General features: G+C 34.7%; 1 long non-coding RNA gene across 2 annotated transcripts in view; it reads right to left on the reverse strand.

Annotated features, from left to right (window-relative positions):
* The window catches only part of LOC141918564 (uncharacterized), an 846,297-nt gene that overhangs the window by 413,037 nt on the left and 412,826 nt on the right, over window positions 1–20,434 (reverse strand). The window lies entirely within an intron of this gene.

The raw sequence follows: 20,434 nt of genomic DNA on the forward strand, positions 1-20,434 counted from the left end.
GCACAGACACTTGAGTACAAGGAGGAGGGATCACACCACACACTCAAGGTCCAGATGGGAGGGGAGCACAAGCAGGGAACAGGAAACTCATCATTTTCCTGCAGTTGTCATCCAAGGGGGATAACTACTCTGATACAAACTGCTTTCACTTTGGTTTGTCTAAGAGTTTTACATTTAGACAGCAGAGGAGCAAAATTTGCAAAATGCAGGGTAATATGCTCAAGACACCCACACTCACACACACTTGGATACAATCACACTGAAAACCAGCCTGGTCTGCCAATCCCCAGGCTGCCAGAACAGGGGCTACAAAGATCACCTCAGTCCCTGCAGCAGCACAGACAGCAGTGGTCTAGGAGGACAGTACCTCTCTGGCAACACTGGCTTGGTATCCACTGGTGGAAGTTGAAGCCTGGGTACCAGAACAGTTGGTGCTTTCAGTTTTCTGAACAGTTGTTGGTAACCCAGGAGGGTTGAAGAAGGAAAGAAGGTGGACACTGCTGAGCACCCAAATCAGTCATGGTCATGAAAAGCTTATGCCTAATGCAATAGGAGAAACACTGATGCTCTCCTTACCAGTGAACAGTAACACTTAGAAGGGATAGTTCAAAACTCACAAAATGGACTCCTGGATTGCAGTATCATGTATCACAGGAAGGTTATGAAAGCATGCACCAGGGAAAATTATTTCAGTGGAAGCATTTCGTTCCATTAGTAGTGCTAATATATACCCAGTGTACAAATCTAATCTGTAGGACCAGGAGGCACTTCCCAGTTCCTGGATCTAGAGGCACATCCTGCTTACTCAATACTGTGAAGGGCCACAGATGCTTGTTACATCTCTCCTCCCATAACCATGTTTCCTTTGATTGGAGAGGCAAAGACATGCAAAAAGGGAACATGAAATATATACCAATAGGTCCTGCTGTGTTAACAGTATAGGCATTCCTCCTCCAGATAAATTGATTTTTTCTTAATGTAATGGGGATAGGGTCAGCAAATATTAATAAATGACTGCATATTTTGAAAAATCTAGTATGTGGACTAAACAGATTCATAGACAACTGCACAGATTGTTCTGAACATTTAAAGGCATACACCTAAGAGACAAAAACATGCAGACAAATGTTGCAAAGAGTTAATTCCAAGAACTCCATGTATAGTTTAGAGATTATGAAGCCACTGATCCTAGTTTATTGTTTCTGAGATAATTTCAATTGGGATATTAATAGACTTGATTTCCACTAATTTGAGTTCAAACTCATTGTATATTTGTCCATTTTCAGATATGATTCTGCTGTTTTCTTTTGGAAGATATATTCAGCCTTTACTCCAGGTGGATGATGAATGCTGAAAATGCCTAAATAGCATTTGAATATCTACACACATGAGCATAGTTCTTGGTCATCAATGTTTGGGAGCTGAGCTTCAAAATTCACTGGCTTCAATAATAGACACTAACTTCTCTTTTTATATATTGAAATCATGGTCTCAAAAAATGATTCCTGTAGGCAAGACCTCTTCCCTCCTGGGATGCTCATGGACTCCCAGGGCAGTAGATGTCTATACACTTATGATTTCAGAGAGCTAAATAAGGCATTGCATTTAATCTTTATCTGATGAAGAAGAGGTCTTTCTCCAGAGTCTCAACAAGGGATATTTTTCACTAACTTTCTCTCTATGTTGAAAAACAATGGTATCACAAATGTACAAACCTGTGCAGAGCTAGGAAAGTGTTTATTACTGTACTACCTACTGAAATTGCAGTGCAGTGGAAGCAGGAAATAATAAGAAATATTTTATATATATATAAATTATTCCAAAAGACTGTACTTCTTGGTATCTAGCTGCTACTAGAGAAGCTCTACGGTGTCAGACCAAAAGCACATTCAGTGAAATACTCTGATTTCAACAGTGGACAACAGAAGAGACAAAGGTTGGAAAATTAAAGCTAATCATGGAGTATTTTGCTAGTATACCTTCTTAGGTTCCAGTCTGCAATATTTAAAGATGTGTCAAGCCTTATGGGAAGTAGTGCAGTACAGGTGACAGGAGATGTCCTATACATGCATAAATATTTTAGTGTTCTTTCTGAAGTTGCATTGTAATACACAAAAGTTAATAAATATTACTGTATTTGGTGTTCCCTCCTATTCCTCTATGCTTGCAGAAATATATATATAAAATAATATAAAATAACAACATTTAGTTGTATGTCAAGTGTGAGCTCACAGACAAATATGTAAACTCTTCAGATTTGAAATATGACCTTTGAATTAAAACATGTATGATTATCGTTTCATTGTTAAACCAGAAAATATTTCCACCATCCAATTATCTGTCCACCAAGCTGTGAAACAGGTTGTTTTTCTTTCTGTTTACAATAAAGCGCAACATAGGCAGGCTTGTTTACCTGTCTCTTTGTGTATTCATAATAGTTTTCATTCCAACGGAGAGTTTGAAAAATTTGGATGCTAAAAGAAAAACTAACATTAGACACAGGGATAGACAAGTGTAGACATTGTATGCAATCAATGAGTTTGGTGTTAAAGAACATAGCTTAGTTTACCCTAGAGAACCAAAAGTAAATTCACCATTGATTCTTGGCTCATGCTCCTTCTAGAAGCAGAACATGGAGAATACTCATAATTCATAACATCACAACCCACAACTTCAATAAATGGCAATTATTTCTAACTTACTGATGGTTTCTTGTATTTGATACTCACAGTTTTGCCATGTTAGCAGTTCATCAAATAATTGTACTAACAGTAGGCCCAGAAAGAAACATCTAGTTTGTGGTATAAAGGTTTTATGAAAAACAACCATTGGTTTTTCCTTCCTCCCTGCTTGCCCCTACTACCCACCCCCAGTAACTTAGTGGTGGATTTAGGAATTAGTGAGCAGCCAAATTGTGTTTTCCATTAAACTACAACTATTTCTAACAAATTACATTTTGCCACTAATATTTTTTTCATGTTGCCCCCTTTTTAAAATAGAGTGAAAGATATCCATACTGTAAAATGAGTTTAATACATCCAATCCAAAAGGTTCAGAAATGTATTTTCGTGTATTGTGATATTACAATACCAAGACTGTCACAAGTACAAAGAGTTTTGTTTTGTGATATTTCTGTTCTCATTGTTCAGAGATTGTCATGAAGATGGATTCTATACAGTTTCCTGCTTTATTTTTGCAGCCTTTGTTATGAATATGGTCTGATTTTGTGCCAACCTTTGTCACTAGAATGAGAATCAGAATACATTATGAAAACTAAAATGTACTAAGCATTAAAATTCTGTGATAGCTCATTCTTGTGACAAAGAGATCACTGGAAAAGAATGGCACAAAATTAATCAATTATAGTGACAGTCTCACAATTGTAATAAGAATAGAAAGTGGCACTAGATTTTGTGCATTTACATAACTGGGGAATGGTTTAAAATTAACTCATTCATATCTGGACATTCACCTCTTTTCCTAGAAAACCAGAGCTGTTGTATTTTGACTGATGACCATAGATAATGAATATACTCTGACATTAAAAAAAAAAAAAAATTACAAATTCTGCTTATTTTTGAGTCAATCCCCAAAATTTTCATAATCTTTTTCTAATATACATTTTTTTTTCTTTTTTTCTGCCAGAAAGAGAAAAATCTCACCATCAGCTCCTAGTACATAGCTATTAGGTCTGTAAGTACGTGAGAAGGAAGGCAAAAATGCTCCTTTGGAAATTAAAAAAAGAGAAGGAAAGCCCCTGAAATGCTCCTCTTCCAATTCTTTTATCCTTATTTTTTTTTTCTCTTGCTTATTCTGATTAAAAAGAATATAGCAGAAAGCAATTATTTTCAGGAATATCAGAAAAACACAAAGTATTTAGAAAACTTCTCTGTCTGGTTATTGGCTCTTTCTTCTTTTCCTAGTTATGAGGTAGAATTATCAAACTCTAGCAAAAACCCGGGCATATAGATGAGGGGCTGAGGCCTCAAGGTAGATTAACTTGGTTAGATATCTTATTTAGGCAGATTTTTATTGACAGAAAACTATAGTGCTATTAACCAGTCAATGGGAGCTCTAGAAAGCCCACTTCATTGGGGAGATAGTGAAGGGCACCACCCAGAGTGGTCCTTGCTGTGACTGAATCCTGGCAAACCCATTGCATCTCAGACCATGGCAAATTTTAAAAAAATTCTGAGAAGCATACAAACTCACTCAACAATGGGTGGAAGCAATCTCCACCTAAGAAGAAACTATCCTGTATGCAGACTGAAAGACTGTTGGTGTGAAGGTTTGACATTTGGGCAGGGATTTTTTTTTTTTTTTTTTGTACTTTTCTCAATATCTTGCATTTAGCACTTGCCAAAGACAAAATACCCAAGATGGGCCAGCTGATTTGATTCAGGTCAACATGCTTTTGACATCATTGTAAGCACTATCTTTACTCAGATATGTATTGATTTACAGATTATTTTAAACTGGTGATTAGAATGACACACTGTTCTTCTTGGCCCTGCCTTCATATTTACAAAAATCGGAGAAAATAAAATGTTCCTTGGTTCCAATGATCCTACTGCTTCATTAGATTTGTGTCTATGCAACTGGAAAATGATACAGATCTTTAATAGAGTTCTGGAGAGTTCTCTCATGCTGTTTGAATTCTTTCCATCATAGCACAGTTTCATAGAGCTGAAGGTTGGATCTGATATGAAACTAACTGTGTTTATGGATAAATGTCATCAGGTTATTACAGTGGTCTATTTTCTCTTCATTAGAGCTGTTTCACAGTGAGCAAATTATACGAAGTAGGTCTTTATCCCTAAAATTATTTTTTACTGCTGATAATCTTCCCTTTGATAAGTGACTTATTAAAATATACTAAAAATTATCAATTATAGAGTTTACACAGTTGGCATATAAAAATCAAAATGAATCTGAGTTTTACTTATTTTAACTTTAAGTAAGTGGTTAAAAAATACTCTTTCTATCAGTGAGAGTGGAATGAAACACAAAATAGACCAGGCAAGAACAGCAAGATTAGCTTGGAATCTGAAAATGTTTTGACTGAATAATATCCAGCCAGATTGGTAGTATAGCAGAAAAATTTTGTATTTCAAATTACAAATGGAAGCCAACAGCATATATTATTTTTTTAATCTTTTAATACTTTTTTATTGTTTTGATATATGGGAAGTAGGAGAGAGAACTTGTTGAAACTTATGGTAAATAAGGTGATGGTTCCTAGAGTATATTATTAAAAACTAATTTCAGACAGTAAGAGCAATTCTTCATAATATAAAATACAAGTAATCATTTTAAAGGAATAAACATCGTGTATTTATAAAGAATAAATCTATAATTGTGACAAATCTTGATTTTTTCCAAATTCATTAATTTATTTTATATGCTGTTTTACTTTCTTGGTGGTTTGGTAAGATATGATTTTATTCCTACATCTTTATTTTCTCCTTGTGGTTTAAACCTGGCTGGTAGCCAAACACCATGCAGCTGCTCGCTCACCCTACCCCTGTCACAGAGGATGGGGAAGTTAACTGGAACGGTAAAAGTAAGGAGACTTGTAGGTTGAGATAAAAACAAATTGATAATTGAAATGAAATAAAATTAAAATAATAATGATAATAATAGTAGTAATAATAGAATATACAAACAAGGGATCCACAATGTGATTGTTCACCACCTGTTGACCGATGCCCAGCCTGTTCCCCGTTAGTGATCCCAGAGGAGGGAAAATCCCAAAACTGCAATCCCAGAAGAGAGAGAGAGATGGCTTCCTGGCTAGCTTTCATCTAGATACTGAGCATGACATTTTATGATATGGAATATTCCACTGGCCAATTTGGGCCCATTGTTCTGGCTATGCTCCCCTCCAAACTTCTGTGCACCTGTACACTGGCAGGACATGGGAAGTTGAAAAGTCCTTAATTTCTTAGCAACAACTAAAACCATCAGTGTATTATCAACATTATTCTCATACCAAATCCCATGCTGAATACAAAACACGGCACTACTCTAGCTATTAAGAAGGAAAATTAGCTCTATCCCAGATGAAACTAGGACACTTCTATGTCTTAGGAGAAAAAAGAAAGTTGCAGAAAAGTACTTGTCCTTGACAACAAAAGACTAGTGAGAGATGTTTGGTGATCCCAGTTCATCCCAGTAAGAGACTGTCTTGGTAGTTCTTAGCATTAGGAATCAGTCTTGGAAAAGCTTCTTTCTTGGTTGGGTGAGTGAACTCAAATACACAAGTCACCCACTAACAGGTAGAGATTACACCAGGTGAATTATTTTATTGATTTTTAAAAATTTTCCAGCAGATTTTCATGACTTCATACACACATCTCATCGCTAATGGCTTCAGGAGGCAATTGCCTTCCTTTGACAAATAAAGTTTCCATAAAATCACAAAAGTGTATTTTTCATAAACTTGCTGGAAAAAGTGGGCCCACTATTTGCTGAAGCAGGTAAAGATAAAGAAAAAAAATTTAATTTTTTAAAATATAGTATCAACAGATATCCCAAATTACCTTGAGTTATCAGAGGAATACAGCTAAAGGCTGCACAAAGGCCATTGTTTTATCTCAAAAGGAGGTAGAGTGATATATTCCATTTCTTTTCTAGTTCAAATTAATGTAGTGCTAAGCCCTGTACACTTGCATAAACACTTAACTGGTTCAATGTCAAATTTAAAATAGAAAGGAAATCTAATAATTTTTCTCAAAATAGCGCAACTTATTTATACGTTTGAAGAAACTAAAATGTGATTTGCTATATATCACTGTGTATGCACTGTTGCCTTGTGTGTGATCCCAGGGTAGTTCATTAGATTCTCAAGGATTCACAAAACTAAACACTTGAGCTTAATTTGCCCATGGGAAATAATATGCTAAATAATAGTATCATCCGATTAAGTCTTCTCAGGCAAAACATGTGCTTGGTGGCCATAACATTCCAAATTAACATCCCACAACAAAATTAAAATTCAGTGTGATTACCTCAGATGATGCTAATGTGCTCATGGCATTTAGTCCACTCAAGCATAAAATGGTGTCCTGATCATAAAAGTAAACTACCTGTCAAAACTTGTGTTAAATTCAAGATAAGGTGGTTTACATTTTACACCCTTTCAACACACATTAAAGAAAATGTAGAAATACGAAATAGCAGAAATCTTCTAAACTTTTGAAGCACCTCTTGCAATTCATTTATTGAGGCTGAGAGCTCTCACTCTGACACATTAGTAGTTTGCAAAGGTAGATGAATACCTTGCTAATAAGATTCATAGGATCTTCAAATTTTGGACAGTGAGGGATGGTTCACATATTTTGGACTAACATGATTCAGATTCACTAAGGACTTTTTATTGCATAACAAACTGGATCTGCTATTGATTATTCTAAGGCATTTCTCTTTCCCTTTTCCTTGCAGCGAAGTAATGTTTTTTCACTATTGAAGTTGCTGAGAGAAATTTGTGCCACTCTTTATCCTTGGATTTCACTCTCTGGAGTGTTAATAAAGAACTCATAGTTGCTCCACCAGAAATCCTGACTAAATTCCTCCCTCAGGGGAGTGGTACATTTGTGTGCCCCATCCTGCAACAATGAAACCAGGACTTGGAAAATACCCGTTACTAGCTGGCAAGTCAGAAGGCTCTGTAAAGGTTGACTTAACCAATTAACTGAGTGGCCTGGAAATGTTTTAACTTTACCATACTATGAACTGTAAAACCCCAGATGTTTAAACAGTCTTATTAGTGGCTGTCAGGGAGGGTACTCAGGACTGAAGAACATGTATAATGTAAGAAGCTTATTGGATTTGCAAATGGCTAGCTCTCTCCATGTTGAAATACTGTATTTTGGTAGATAGACACAGATTATCTGTGTTAACAGTTAATAAATAATATAACATATTAATTACATAATATTATATATAGTTATAAATATAACAGGCAAAAATTATTCAGTATGCATTCATTTCTTTCTTCTTAATTCTAGAGGCGTGACGAAAGGACAGCAAAGAGTCTGAAAATAAGTATCCCTTTTCTGAAAAGAACAAAAATAGTGTGAGATCATTAATCAAACAAACTCACACTTTTTCTTATCCCCATACCTCTCTGTGTCATGCTGAGATTGCTTTGGTTTCTTTTGGTTTGTTTTAAACAGGAGTCTCTGACAAGTGACAACAAGAAGAGGTGTGGTCCAGTTCATGACCCTGTGCTTTACTGATTTCTTATACAGTCTAAGGACAACAAATGGCATGAAATCCAGAGTGGAAAGGTTGGAAAGGCTTCCCACACCAGGATTCCGCTTGTCTAAGTGACATGACCTGAGAAATGAGATTTCTTTCATCACTAATGTGTTGAGTAGACAAAAGAGAAGAAAGTGAAAGATCACATCCTGGGAATCTTTCTGCCCTATTACTTTTGTCATGGCACACCTGCCATCTATTATTATCCCCATTTTCCCAGATATGCCTGCTCCCAAACCATGTAGTGTGTGAAAACAAGTCTTGTGCAGTCTGCTTATATGCTTGTGTGTAAGTATGGGGAAAGGAAGAATACACTTCCAAACATTTTAGATTTTGCTGACTTTGGAGAGGAGAATGTCAACAAGGTGTCGGTGCACAGAGAGAGAACTGAGCTTTTAAAGTTGCATTTCCAAGAGTGTAAGCCCAAAAGTTCCCCAAAGCCCCCAAAGGCAAACAGCATTGTTCACTGCAGTTCAATTCTCTTGTGAACCCTCTCAAGAAAACTTCATTTTTCCATATATTTATTTTTCATAATGACACTTTCTCACTCTTTCTTACTTCTAGAGTTAGTATAGCTTCTCAGTGGGAAAAGTGAGCTTTTAAATAAGGTGTTGAAAAAGCTTAGGAAAAAAAAAAGAAGTCACAAAGGAAACAGGAGAGAAATTAGGAAAGATCTAATGGTATAAAGAATACAGGAGAAAGTAGCAAGAGATATGGATGAAATGAGAAGGAAAATCTAAAGAATCTTTAAACAAAAAATTACTGACACATATCTATGTTCCTACATAAATCTAGAGGGTGACACGTTTAAATAGGTCAAGTTGCACAAGGAGCTGAGACACATGCCTTTAACCCTAACAGCAAAGAAAGGCAAAGGAGAGGATATAACTGATGAAGAACTGTGAAAGAAAATGGACCTGTAGCAGTAATGACAGTTTTAGGCTTTAAACAGGGAAGCCTGTTGTGGTGTTAAGCCTTGACAAACAACCAAAGCTCCACCCAGCTGCTCACTTACTTGCCCTCCTCTGAGGACAGGAGAATAAAATAAGATGAAAAAAAGCTCATGAGTCAGGGTAAAGGCAGGGAGATCACCTACCCTTTACCATTACAGACAAAACAGACCTGATTTGGGAAAAATTACTTTAATTTAATATTGCCCATTAAAATAGATCCAGGTAGTGAGAAACAAAGACAAACATTAAAACAACACCTTTCTTTCCCCCTCTCTCAGACTCAGCTTCACTCTTTACGCTTGATTCCTCTAATTGCCCCAGGCAGTGTGTCAGTGGTAGAGGCTGGGTGGTCAGGACACAGCAGTCTCTCTCTGCTGCAGCCTCCTCCTCACACATTTCCCCTGCTCCACCATGTGCTTCTCTCCACTGGCTGCAGGAAAATTGTTCCAGCACCTGGAGCACTTCCTCCCTCTCCTTCTCTGCCCTTGGTGTTCACTCTCATGTTTCCCACTATTTTTCCCTCATCTGACTCTCTAGCACCTTTGCCCTTTCTTAAAAATATTTTCCTCGAGGCACCACGATCTTTTCTGAGGGGCTCAGCTGTGTCCTCTGGTGGGTCCATTGGAGGTGACTGGAACCAGCTGTGTACATCACAGTACAGTCTCCAGCATCTTTTAAAGGAAGCCTCTCCTGCAGCACCCACTGACAGCATGTGGACACCTGCACAGTGTGGGGTGTACAGCTGTTCGCTACTGAGCGATATGGAGGTTGCAAGCAGCCTTGCAGAATGAGAAGCAACTTAAGAGCTACAGCAGGCCAATACATTCCAGCTGTAGGTTGACAAGGTTCAGGGCCGTAGGCTATTTATGATCTGGGAACCTATACATCCAGGACCTGTTTCTTCAGGAAGACTAGCCAGGCAGGCTGCCACCTGCTTCCACTTGTAATTTATAAGGTTCAAGAGGGAACTGCCCTTGTGAAGTGACAAAAACCCAGTGAAAACGTAACAGCAGCACAGTCTGCTTTTAAACATTTAATTCATACATCTAAAGCACCGAGTAGCTTTAGATTGCTTGTGAATTATAGTCCTTTTTTTGATTGAATTTAATTCTCATCAGTTGTAATCCTAAGAGACCAAAAGGGCATGTTTTTTGACTTTTGGTTGTTTGGTTGGGTTTTTTTAATCTGATTATAGCAGGTTTTTTTTAATCTTATTTTTGCAGGAATTTTTTGTTTCCCGTTTGTTTTACTGATACCTAAATACTTCCTGAAACGTTGTGATTGACACTTAATAGGTGAAACAAATTATTATTTATTAAGAAAATACCAGTATTATATAGGTAAAACATATGATTAACCATTTCTAACTGGTTTTCATCTAATACTTGTCAGAAAGATGAAAATTTATCACTGATACCTCTACAGGTCTAAGATAACGTTTATACAGCCTTGGGAAAATGCACTTTTTGCAATTTTTCCTCTGGTAGTATAAATATTTTTTGTTTGTTTACAAACAGTTATAATTTTATATTACCAATTAAAAAAAAGACATCAATGAAAAAATTGTGAAGATACATATCAATTTTAGTACTTTTGTGGAATAGAAAAGCTATTCTGTAGGCCTTTATGAATGCACAGAAAAGTGCTTAAATGCACACAAATGTCCTCATGAATGTAGGTTGTTTTTATTTGCTTTTTGTAGCTTTGTGATTTGTATAAATCAGTTGTGCAAGAAAACTGCTAATCCAAAGCATTAAAAGCAAAAAATACCCTGCAAATCTGGGACTGGAACTAGGTTTTAAGCATGACAATTTTACTTAAAATAGCAAAGCCAGCGATTATCAGCAATGTGTTGTAGAGAATGGAAAACAATGTATTCCGTTCTGAACATTAACTCTTTTTTTTCCTCTTCACTTATTTTAATTCTCTAGAATGCAAAGGCCCTCTAGTTCCAACTCCAAACCAACAGATTTGTTTGTGTTGAAATTCTCTGCACTTTACAAGATGTGTCTTCATAGTAAATATTTTTTAGAAGGAAAATTAGTGCTGAAGAGACTTGGTATGAATATGTGGTCTGTATCAAAATTGCACATTTGGTATTGATCCAAATTTTTCATTATCCATCTGCACGTTCAGAATTGAGTAGGAATGGCCAACTGCTTCCTATATGTGTAATTTTACTGCAGAAATGAGATCAAAACTATTGAAAACATCTGAGAACAGGTATTGGCTCTCCTCCATCTGCATTTTGGCAATACACTTCATATGTTTTGAGGATTCTTTTTGAGAAGATTTTGGGATGATGCACACTTGAAGCCAGTGAAGAATTCACTGAACATTCCCACATCTGTTTTTTCTAACCCTTAGTGTTTAACAAAGAAAGATGCTAGAGGGATATAGGAGAAGGGGAGCAGTGGAAGGGTATTTTTGAATTTACAACTTGAGGTTGTTTGAAAGTGTTTTGGTTTTAGAATTGGTTTCATGTGTGGATGTACCTATGTGGGTATATACAGATGCATACAACTGCTCTCCTGATGTTTGAAAGAAAATGGTATTTCTCTAAAAAAAGAACAAACTTCCTTTAAGGATTCTGTGTAAACCATATAACATATTCATAACTAAGAGTGTCATCCTGTTTCTGATTAATATTTTGTAGACTGCATATTTAACATATTTTTACATATTTCTTCTATAGCTTGCCAGAATCTTACTTCAACTGAAGTCAGGTATTAGCAAAAGAGATTTCACTCCTAGGAATTTCTGTCTTTCAGTAACCTAAGTTGTTTTAGGTATATATATTTAAAGAAAAAAAAATCCCCTAAACACGGAAACTGTTGTTGTGTTACTTTTCTTGTGCTTTGGAAATCAGTCGAGGAGTTAACAGTTCCTTTTTTTCCCACTTCAGTTAAAAATAGTTGCCACACTGCCACCTTATGGATTATACAGATTTTAAAAGTAAAAACATGTCTCCCACTGAGCTTGTGTTTTGATACTTAGGCATTTCATGTGTTTTCCACTATGTAAGTAAAGAATTAAACTTTAACCCCTCCTGAGAAGCAATTTAACCTTCAGTTTAAATTGAAACATTGTTACCTGACGGGCTTTGTTCTCAAATTGTACAAACACAGTACAAGGCACAGTGCACACAGGAGGCTTAACATTGGGTGGGCAATACGTAATCTCATTTTCATAATGATGTGAAATTGTATGAAAGTCTTTGATGAACATCTTCTTTCCTTATGTGGTTCCAGTCTATATACATAATGTGAATGATGAAGAAAACAAAATTGAACCCAAATCCATTGAACATGCCATTTTTTTCTTTCCAGTGCATCTACGTAGCAGTGAGAAATGAAACTGTGGTACACACTTAACAATTGCATGTGTAAAAAAGAAAATTATTTTGATTAAATTAAATGCAAAGATAAAAGTTATCCAATGTACTCTGTAGTGGAATGTGTGGTTCCAAATATATTCAAATTTCTCAAATGTGTGCAAAATGTCTCAAAGTAAAATTATGCATCACTGTCCTTCCTTAAGCAATTAGAAATGGCACAATGCCTGCCAAAGTCAAAACTAGAAGTAAACAATTTACCTTTATCAAATGTATTAAATTCATATCAGATCATACCTAACTAAAATCTCACTCTAATTATCTAATCTTTTTGTTGTTTAGATCTCTCAAACAAAATTATTGCAAATAAATTCCCGAGAATAAAAAGATCCCTTCTGAAAGAGCATGAATTGACGAATGGCAGAAGCAGGCACTGAACGAAGTGAGTATTAATAAGAAATATTTTGCAGCAAATGAAGTGTTTGATTAAAAAGTGCCTAAGTATTGCCTATTTATTTAACTTATTTTGTAGTCGGTATTATTATGTGGAAAATGTTTGTTCTTAAGAGCTTGTGAATATAGAATCCAAGGACATGTAAGCAGCTTTCATACACTGCAGCATTACAATTATCTTTTTTTTAAAAAAGAAAAAAGTAATATTTATTTTCAAAGAGTATTAAAGCATGCTTGATCATTAAATCACTATAACTGAACTGAATGACTTAATAGGATTAAGTCTGTGTGATTCTGTGATTAAATCAGTATAACTGAACTGAATGACTTAATCCTATTATTTATGTGACTGAAAACCTTTATATCAGGCATCATATGTGACTTTCCACAATTACTCATCTGAAATTCACTGTCAGTGAATATTTTACAACATTTGCTTAATTTGTATTGTCTTGGAAGCACCCGTACCAGCAAGTGTATTTGCTGAAATAGTGTGGAAGAAAATTCAAAAGGGTTTTTAATAGGTTTGAGATAATATGGACGTTTGGTTATTTTTTCCTTTTTCCTTCAGTATTCATCCAGGTGTAGTCAAAAGTGTATAAACATGCAGAAAAATGCCAGTAGCAAAACCAGTCTTTTTCCCTGTTTATTAAAGAAAAAAAGATAAAGCAGCTGCTGAGTATAATATGAAAATAAAAGAGGGTATTCTTTATTAAGAAAATCAGTTCAAAATACTACTAAGGGAGAAAACAAAGAGAAAGAATCTTGCAAGCAAATCTGTACTAGAAAAAACCATACAGATATATATCCATAAGAGAAAATGTCCCTCGTAGCAAGATTAATCTTATGCCCCCCCTCAATCTGATTGATACAGTAGATGAACCCTTGCTGGGAAGACCTACTTTAAAGAGGTTGTAAAGAGCTAGAAAATTCACTTATATTAATTATGTCTAGAATGTTTAAAGCAAATTTTTTTTCTAAAAGGGAATTATGAATATATTTTCTATCATAGGATTGTCTAAACTGTGCATAAAGCATAATCCTTTAGGAGTACTGAATATTCTATTGTGTTTATATTCTGAAGATAAGGACTATTATTGCTTTTTTTGCATAATATTAAAAACTATGTAGCACAGCTATTTAATTCTAAAGAAAAGGCAATACAATTAATCAAACTGTCTTTTTTTTGTGCTAAGTTCCATTGAAGTGATAATTTGAGTGTTTATTTTGATATTCACATATTTATGAGACACCAGATTACATTTGTATAACTGGAAGAAAACTCAGTTAATGAACCAAATCTTTAAAAAATTGGTGGAAAATACTCCATGACAAAACAAAACATGCTGCATTTGTGCTCCAAGCAAACTCAACTCCTTTTTGATGGACTATGCAAACTTACCTTCAAATACTATAATGACTATTTGTAGTTGTTCTCCAAGACTCCAAATGTATCTTGCTGTGTGTTTATACAGCATAGTTTGTTGTTTTAAATAAAACCTGATTATTTCAAGAGCCCAAACTATTATGTACTTTGTGGAAAAGTGTGTTAACTATTTCTTTTGGACTTTGTGTTCAGTATGCAAACCTCTGTAATTTTCTGTGTGTCTTATTCAGTTCTTGCAATAAGATGAAAGTTATTAATTTATCTGACAATCTCATTAATTTACTTTGATGATCTCATATCATACTATCTTCTCACCAAAAATTAATTTATGTTGCTCAAACTGCAATATGGTTAACAAATACATTCACACTTTGCAAATGGAGTACAAATGCACAGAGATTTCAATGAAAGAATATTTCCTATTTTGGGAAATTCAACGTAAAAGATGGAGACCATGATTTTTTAAGTGTATGTAGAAATACATACATAATTTCCCTTGTAGTAAAACACCTCTAGGTCTTAGTGTGTCAATACAGATGTTAAGACATAATAAAAAATTAAAAGGGACAGGATTTTTCTATTTGCCATGTGAAGATCCAACAGTTCTTCAAACAGACATTAGGAGTTTCAGGTCAGGTACTGAGAAAACAAGTGAAATCACTACACATTCCCACTAACCCAGCAAAACAGAATATATTTTCACTATTATGGTGTATAAACTGTATAAACAGTTTATAAATAATAAAGTCAGCTGTCCTCTTACAAACAGAGATCTCAAGAGTAAAGGAGCATGTACAATGATGTGAATAATAAGGAAGTTCAAAACAACAATGAAGTAGGTACTCTTGTGTGTAGTTGACATGGACAGAACCTGGGAAAATTTTGGTGCAGTTTCCCTGAAGCACGTTGGAACATGTGGCAAAAAAATCTGCTTCCCATTAAAGTGTTCTGTAATCAATTTTTTTCTGATTTTGACCTAATAAACATATACTTTCAAGGTGGAAGTCTATTCTGGGAAGTAACCTGGAAAAATGTTATCAAATGGTTCAATGTTTCTACTGTCAATTAATAGACTGCAGTTTCTCAGTACTTATAGGGATGTCTTTCCCAATAACTAAACTCTCAAGCTCAGCGTGAGCTCAGAAAAAAACTAAACCAAACCAAAAAAGGCAAACACACATACACGCAAAAAAATTAAAATATTTTGTAGGAAAATAAATACCAAACAACAATTTTGCCTGTTTGTAAGAATCCCGCCATTTTCAGTCTGTTTGTATTCACCATCGTTGTAAATTTCACTAACTCCATTGCTTTCACCATACCGACTAATCCAACATTTATTAGATTCGTTTAGGTTCCTTTATTTTACTAGATTTTTAAAAGGATCTAACAAATTTCTCTATTAATACAGAAACATTAATAAAAAAGCACAAAAAAATTAATTACTTATCTCCTACCAGTTTTAATGGGTTTGGACTAAAGTACTCCTTCTGCCCTGGAGAAAAAGATTCAGTAATATTACTTCTCTGAATTACTTGCTAGACAAGCCGATGAACTGTCCTATACACAAGTATGTTCAATAAATTCAAAGATCTACTCAGTGGGTGTGTTAAATTTAAAATTTACTAGAGTTTCATTAAAAGTACCTCTGCATTTTGGAAAACATCTTGGCATTTGCATGGATGAATGTATTTGTGTAAGCCTAATCTCAGCAGTACAAGTAAAAATAGTAGTGAAGAGGAAGTGTCACTAGATGCAATTCTTTCCTTGAATCCTCAGGCTTCTGGAACATTCTGTTACTATTCCATTGTTATTACTGCTACATCTGTTATTCACCTTAATGTGTATATGTTACAACTGTATAACTTCACTATGTTTTGCTTGTAGCCAATAGGATTATTTCAGCTGTTTGTGGGAGTTTTCAATTTGTTAGGGGGTAGGGTTTTAATAGATCAGTTGCACTTCAAAATGAACCAGGAGTCAGTGAATACTGCAAGAGCACTGATTTCATGTTTCCCCTGAGAAAGGTCAGTATGTGGGCAGGCAGTTTCTTGAACAAACACCCCAGGTATAAGGAATGCAATAATCTGATTTAGAAAATTATAAAAAGCATGGAAAAAAAGTCTTTCTTAGTAATAGGATTTCTTAACTGTTCTTTATCTCTGTATGTACTTCGAAGTGTTTGCAATAATCCAATTACCTTATTTCTACTTTATGCCTGTAGTATGAAATGAAAGTGCATGAGGGTGATCACTCTTGAAAAAAAAAGGGAATCCAGTATATAATAGTTCTGATACCACAACTAAGTTATTGAGAGTTGTACAACTGGCCTCATAAGTAATTACTTCCACTTTATAGCAACATATCTGAAATTTACATGGAAGAGATAAAATTGGGGTGTCACAAGATGATAATTACAATCAGAAAAAACAAAAGGAAGTTTTGTTTCTCTGCAACTGGAACAAAATCAAAAGGGAACAAGGGCCTTCAGCTAAAGGTTACTAATTTGTATCTACTATATTTGAAGATTTAATATGGAAGCTGTAAATAAGCAAATTACCAGTTGTCAGAAAAATTTTCACTATTAACTTCAGTGAACATCCTTTAGGCAAGCTAACATTTTGTTAGCCCGCAGACTAGTTCTACAATAGAAAAATGCATAAATAAACAGTTATTTCAAAGTTCATTTTCCATGTTTGTAGTAATATGAAAATAAACTTTTATAGCCAAAGCACTGTGTTTATAAGAATGAACAACATGATGAGTGACCTCCCTGTATGATACACAATACAGATTCTTGTTATTCTGCTTGTCCCTTTTCTTTCTTTAAAGGTGACTTTTATATTGTAAAATTTGGTTAGAACGCATGTGCCTTGCAAAGGTCAAACTGGAAAGCTTTTTATCATGAATCTGAGGCAGAAAAAAGCTACTCTGTGATTTATGATTGTATACTGTACAAGATGTCAACTATGAGAAGTAACCTTGGTCAGTTCCTCAAACAAAACTGTCTCACAGATGCCCTTAGTGGCTGAAAACAGAGTTTGTCCTCTGTAACTCATAAAAGGTTCTGTTAAATATGTTTTACCTAACACTGCCCAGAAAAGAAACACACTGTAAATGACCCTGCTTTCAACAGGGCCTTTTGAGCATGCCTACAGACTGCAAAGGAGAGCACAGACAACACTGTTGTTAGCACCTATTAAGCTCCTATGTCCAAGTAGGGAAATGCTGCATTGCACAGGCCGAAGGCAGGTCATAAAGAGCAGGAGTTTGTACACTATTAACTACCACTATATTCTCATGTTTCAAATAACTTCAGATAATTTCCAGGAGAAAAAAAGCCTTGTATTTTCACCAAGTACAAGCTTATAAAAATGGATCTTTATATAATAAGGCAAAAATTACATGATTCACATGATATTTTTTCCTTATTCACATCATTCTGTGACCTGTTTGGGAAAAATAAATATAAGGGAAAAAATATATATGTAAGAATAAACTTTGTATGAACAGAAATGCCTTAAGCTTATCATGTTGATGATCTATAATTCTAATGAACTTGTCAGTGCCTTACTTTAAAAGATAACTGGAGAATATACATAAGAAAGTTGCAGTAGTCCAAAGGAACAAGTTTCTTTTAATTCCACAGCAGATCTTTAACTTTACATTCCTAATGTGAGGTTTGTTAAATATGACAGCCTTTATACTCCTGATGCATAACACTGGCTATTGTAATTTTCCAGAAGAAAACCCCATGCAATTTATCTCTTTTGGTTCCTTGTACAGACATTTAATATTTCAGTACTGGTCAAGGTGTTAGCCATATAATGATTACTGTGCTAATGAGGATGTACCAGATGCTTCAAGACTGCAAACTCATCTGGGACATACTAGGCATCTCTGGAATCCACAGCCAATGGTCAGCTTCCAGGCAGTAGAAAATACTGAGCCTTCTTTACCAAAAGCCCCGCTACTTATAAGTGCGGGAAGGGCGTTTGACTGAGATGCAGACAACCTAAAAATTATACATCTGAGAGTCAGTAATTAATTTAAAGATCATGAGTTAAGTGGACTTCAAGTTGGAAGGGGTTCAGAAATATAGACATTGTTTGACAAAGCTTGACACCATGTCCACTTTCATACTTCTTTTCAACCAAACTTCATAAACCATAACTTCACTAGAACTGTATTTTCTGGAAGGATTTGCTGATACTGGTCACCAGGCTTGCACTCTATAATGCTCTTTTGAAGTAGCAGTGCAAAGGGGCAAACACTGATTTTTATTCTGAATTTATACATCAATCCTTCTTTGAAGTCAGCTATCAGTAAATAAATAGTTTGTAGATGCACATAAAGTACTGTAATTGCAATCTCCCCAAAACAAATTTGTACTGCCTATAAAGATTAGTGTGTGAATTAGAAATTCTTCTTCCTCTACTATAGGATATTTGTAGTACTGTCATATTTTGACAAATACCATATTTATTTCACTATTTAATGCAACAATATACAGTCACCGATGTTTATCTGTCTTTTTTAGTAATTTTCACAGCAGTTCTTCTCTGAAGAATATTTGGAAATATTCTATCCCTCTGGAGAGTCTTTTAAAAATAAATAAATTGCTGAAGGTTATATAAAAAAAGTTATATATTTTTATTTTCTACTGAGGCAAAGGACAACAGAGCAACTAACACAGCATTATGAAAAAAAGTTTCAGGCAAACTAATTTCTACAACATATCTCTGAATAAAACAAAGTTTAGTAACTTGTTTCTTGTGATTTTACCTGATTATAATGTTTATTTACAGTACAAAAATAATAAATCTTACTGAGGTCTGCATATAATATTGTGGTAAACAAAACATGCAGCCAAATAAGTTAAGTCAGGGTTTATCGAGAGGCTGTTAAGCATTTATAATAAACTATGTGAAAGAGTTACAAAGTCACAGGCTTATCTGGGACTGCTGTGAAATGGAGCTCTCTCCACTGGGTTTAATGCAAAATCATGTGATGTTCTCAAAGGCTAAACTCAGAGCTTGCTTGTAAACCATACTGTAAAAACATATAGCTTTATGTTTTTTGGAGAAAGAACATGGAATAGCACTTCACATCAACTGTAACTATGTCTTACAGTTAATACCCTACTAAATTACACAGAATTATTTAACCCTTATGACATTAGCTATATGAAATTTTTAAGGGCTAAAAAGCTTTCAGAGTAGTATTGTATAGGTACTTGGAAAACAGAAAATCTCTGACTTTATTTCCTGCATTTGGTAAGCCGTCAAATATTACTGCTTTCAATTATTTTACAGCATGTTTTGCTTTGCTATCTCACAGAACTCATACAGTGATCAAGTTTAATTTTTATGGTACTTATATTTTTCAAAGAAATTTGGAAGTAGAATAGGATTAAAATGCAACCCTTCAAAATCACACTACATTGACATAAATAACTACTTAGAGGACTGTAGCATAATCAAATGATATCAACAAATTGACACATATATATTTCAATAAATTTCTATCACCACTAGCAGTTCACAGTTTTTTAAAAAATTTACTAGTTTTTTGACATAGTTAGGTATGTTGGGAAAAAAAAGAAATAAAGATTATGGGTAAGAATTTTCTCACTGGTATCTAGAATTACAGTTTCAACAGAACAATCTTTAAATTTTATTTTTTTTTTCTTTTTCCTCTCCTTATAGAAAGATGTTTAAATGCAAAGGAAACATAAAAAAGGAGGAGTCCTCTTCATAAATCACCCAGAAAAATTCAGGAAGAAATTATACAATATTACTGTTCCTCATGCAAAAGCCTTTGAATGTTCTAATTCCTATCAGCAAAGCAAAACTAATATGAGAGGGAAAAAAAGTAGCAATTTTTTGTTATATGAGAAACAGGTAATTTCCAACACACATAAGGAAATAGACTTTTTGAAGAACAGTTCATAACCCTCTCACAAAGCCTATATTTGTGTTTTACTGTTTTGTGGAGATGCATTGTGAGCATTTATGAAGCTGGAATTTTATCAACATTTTTTGG

The sequence above is a fragment of the Strix aluco genome, chromosome Z, assembly GCF_031877795.1.
Source record: "Strix aluco isolate bStrAlu1 chromosome Z, bStrAlu1.hap1, whole genome shotgun sequence".
NCBI classification, from domain to species: domain Eukaryota; kingdom Metazoa; phylum Chordata; class Aves; order Strigiformes; family Strigidae; genus Strix; species Strix aluco.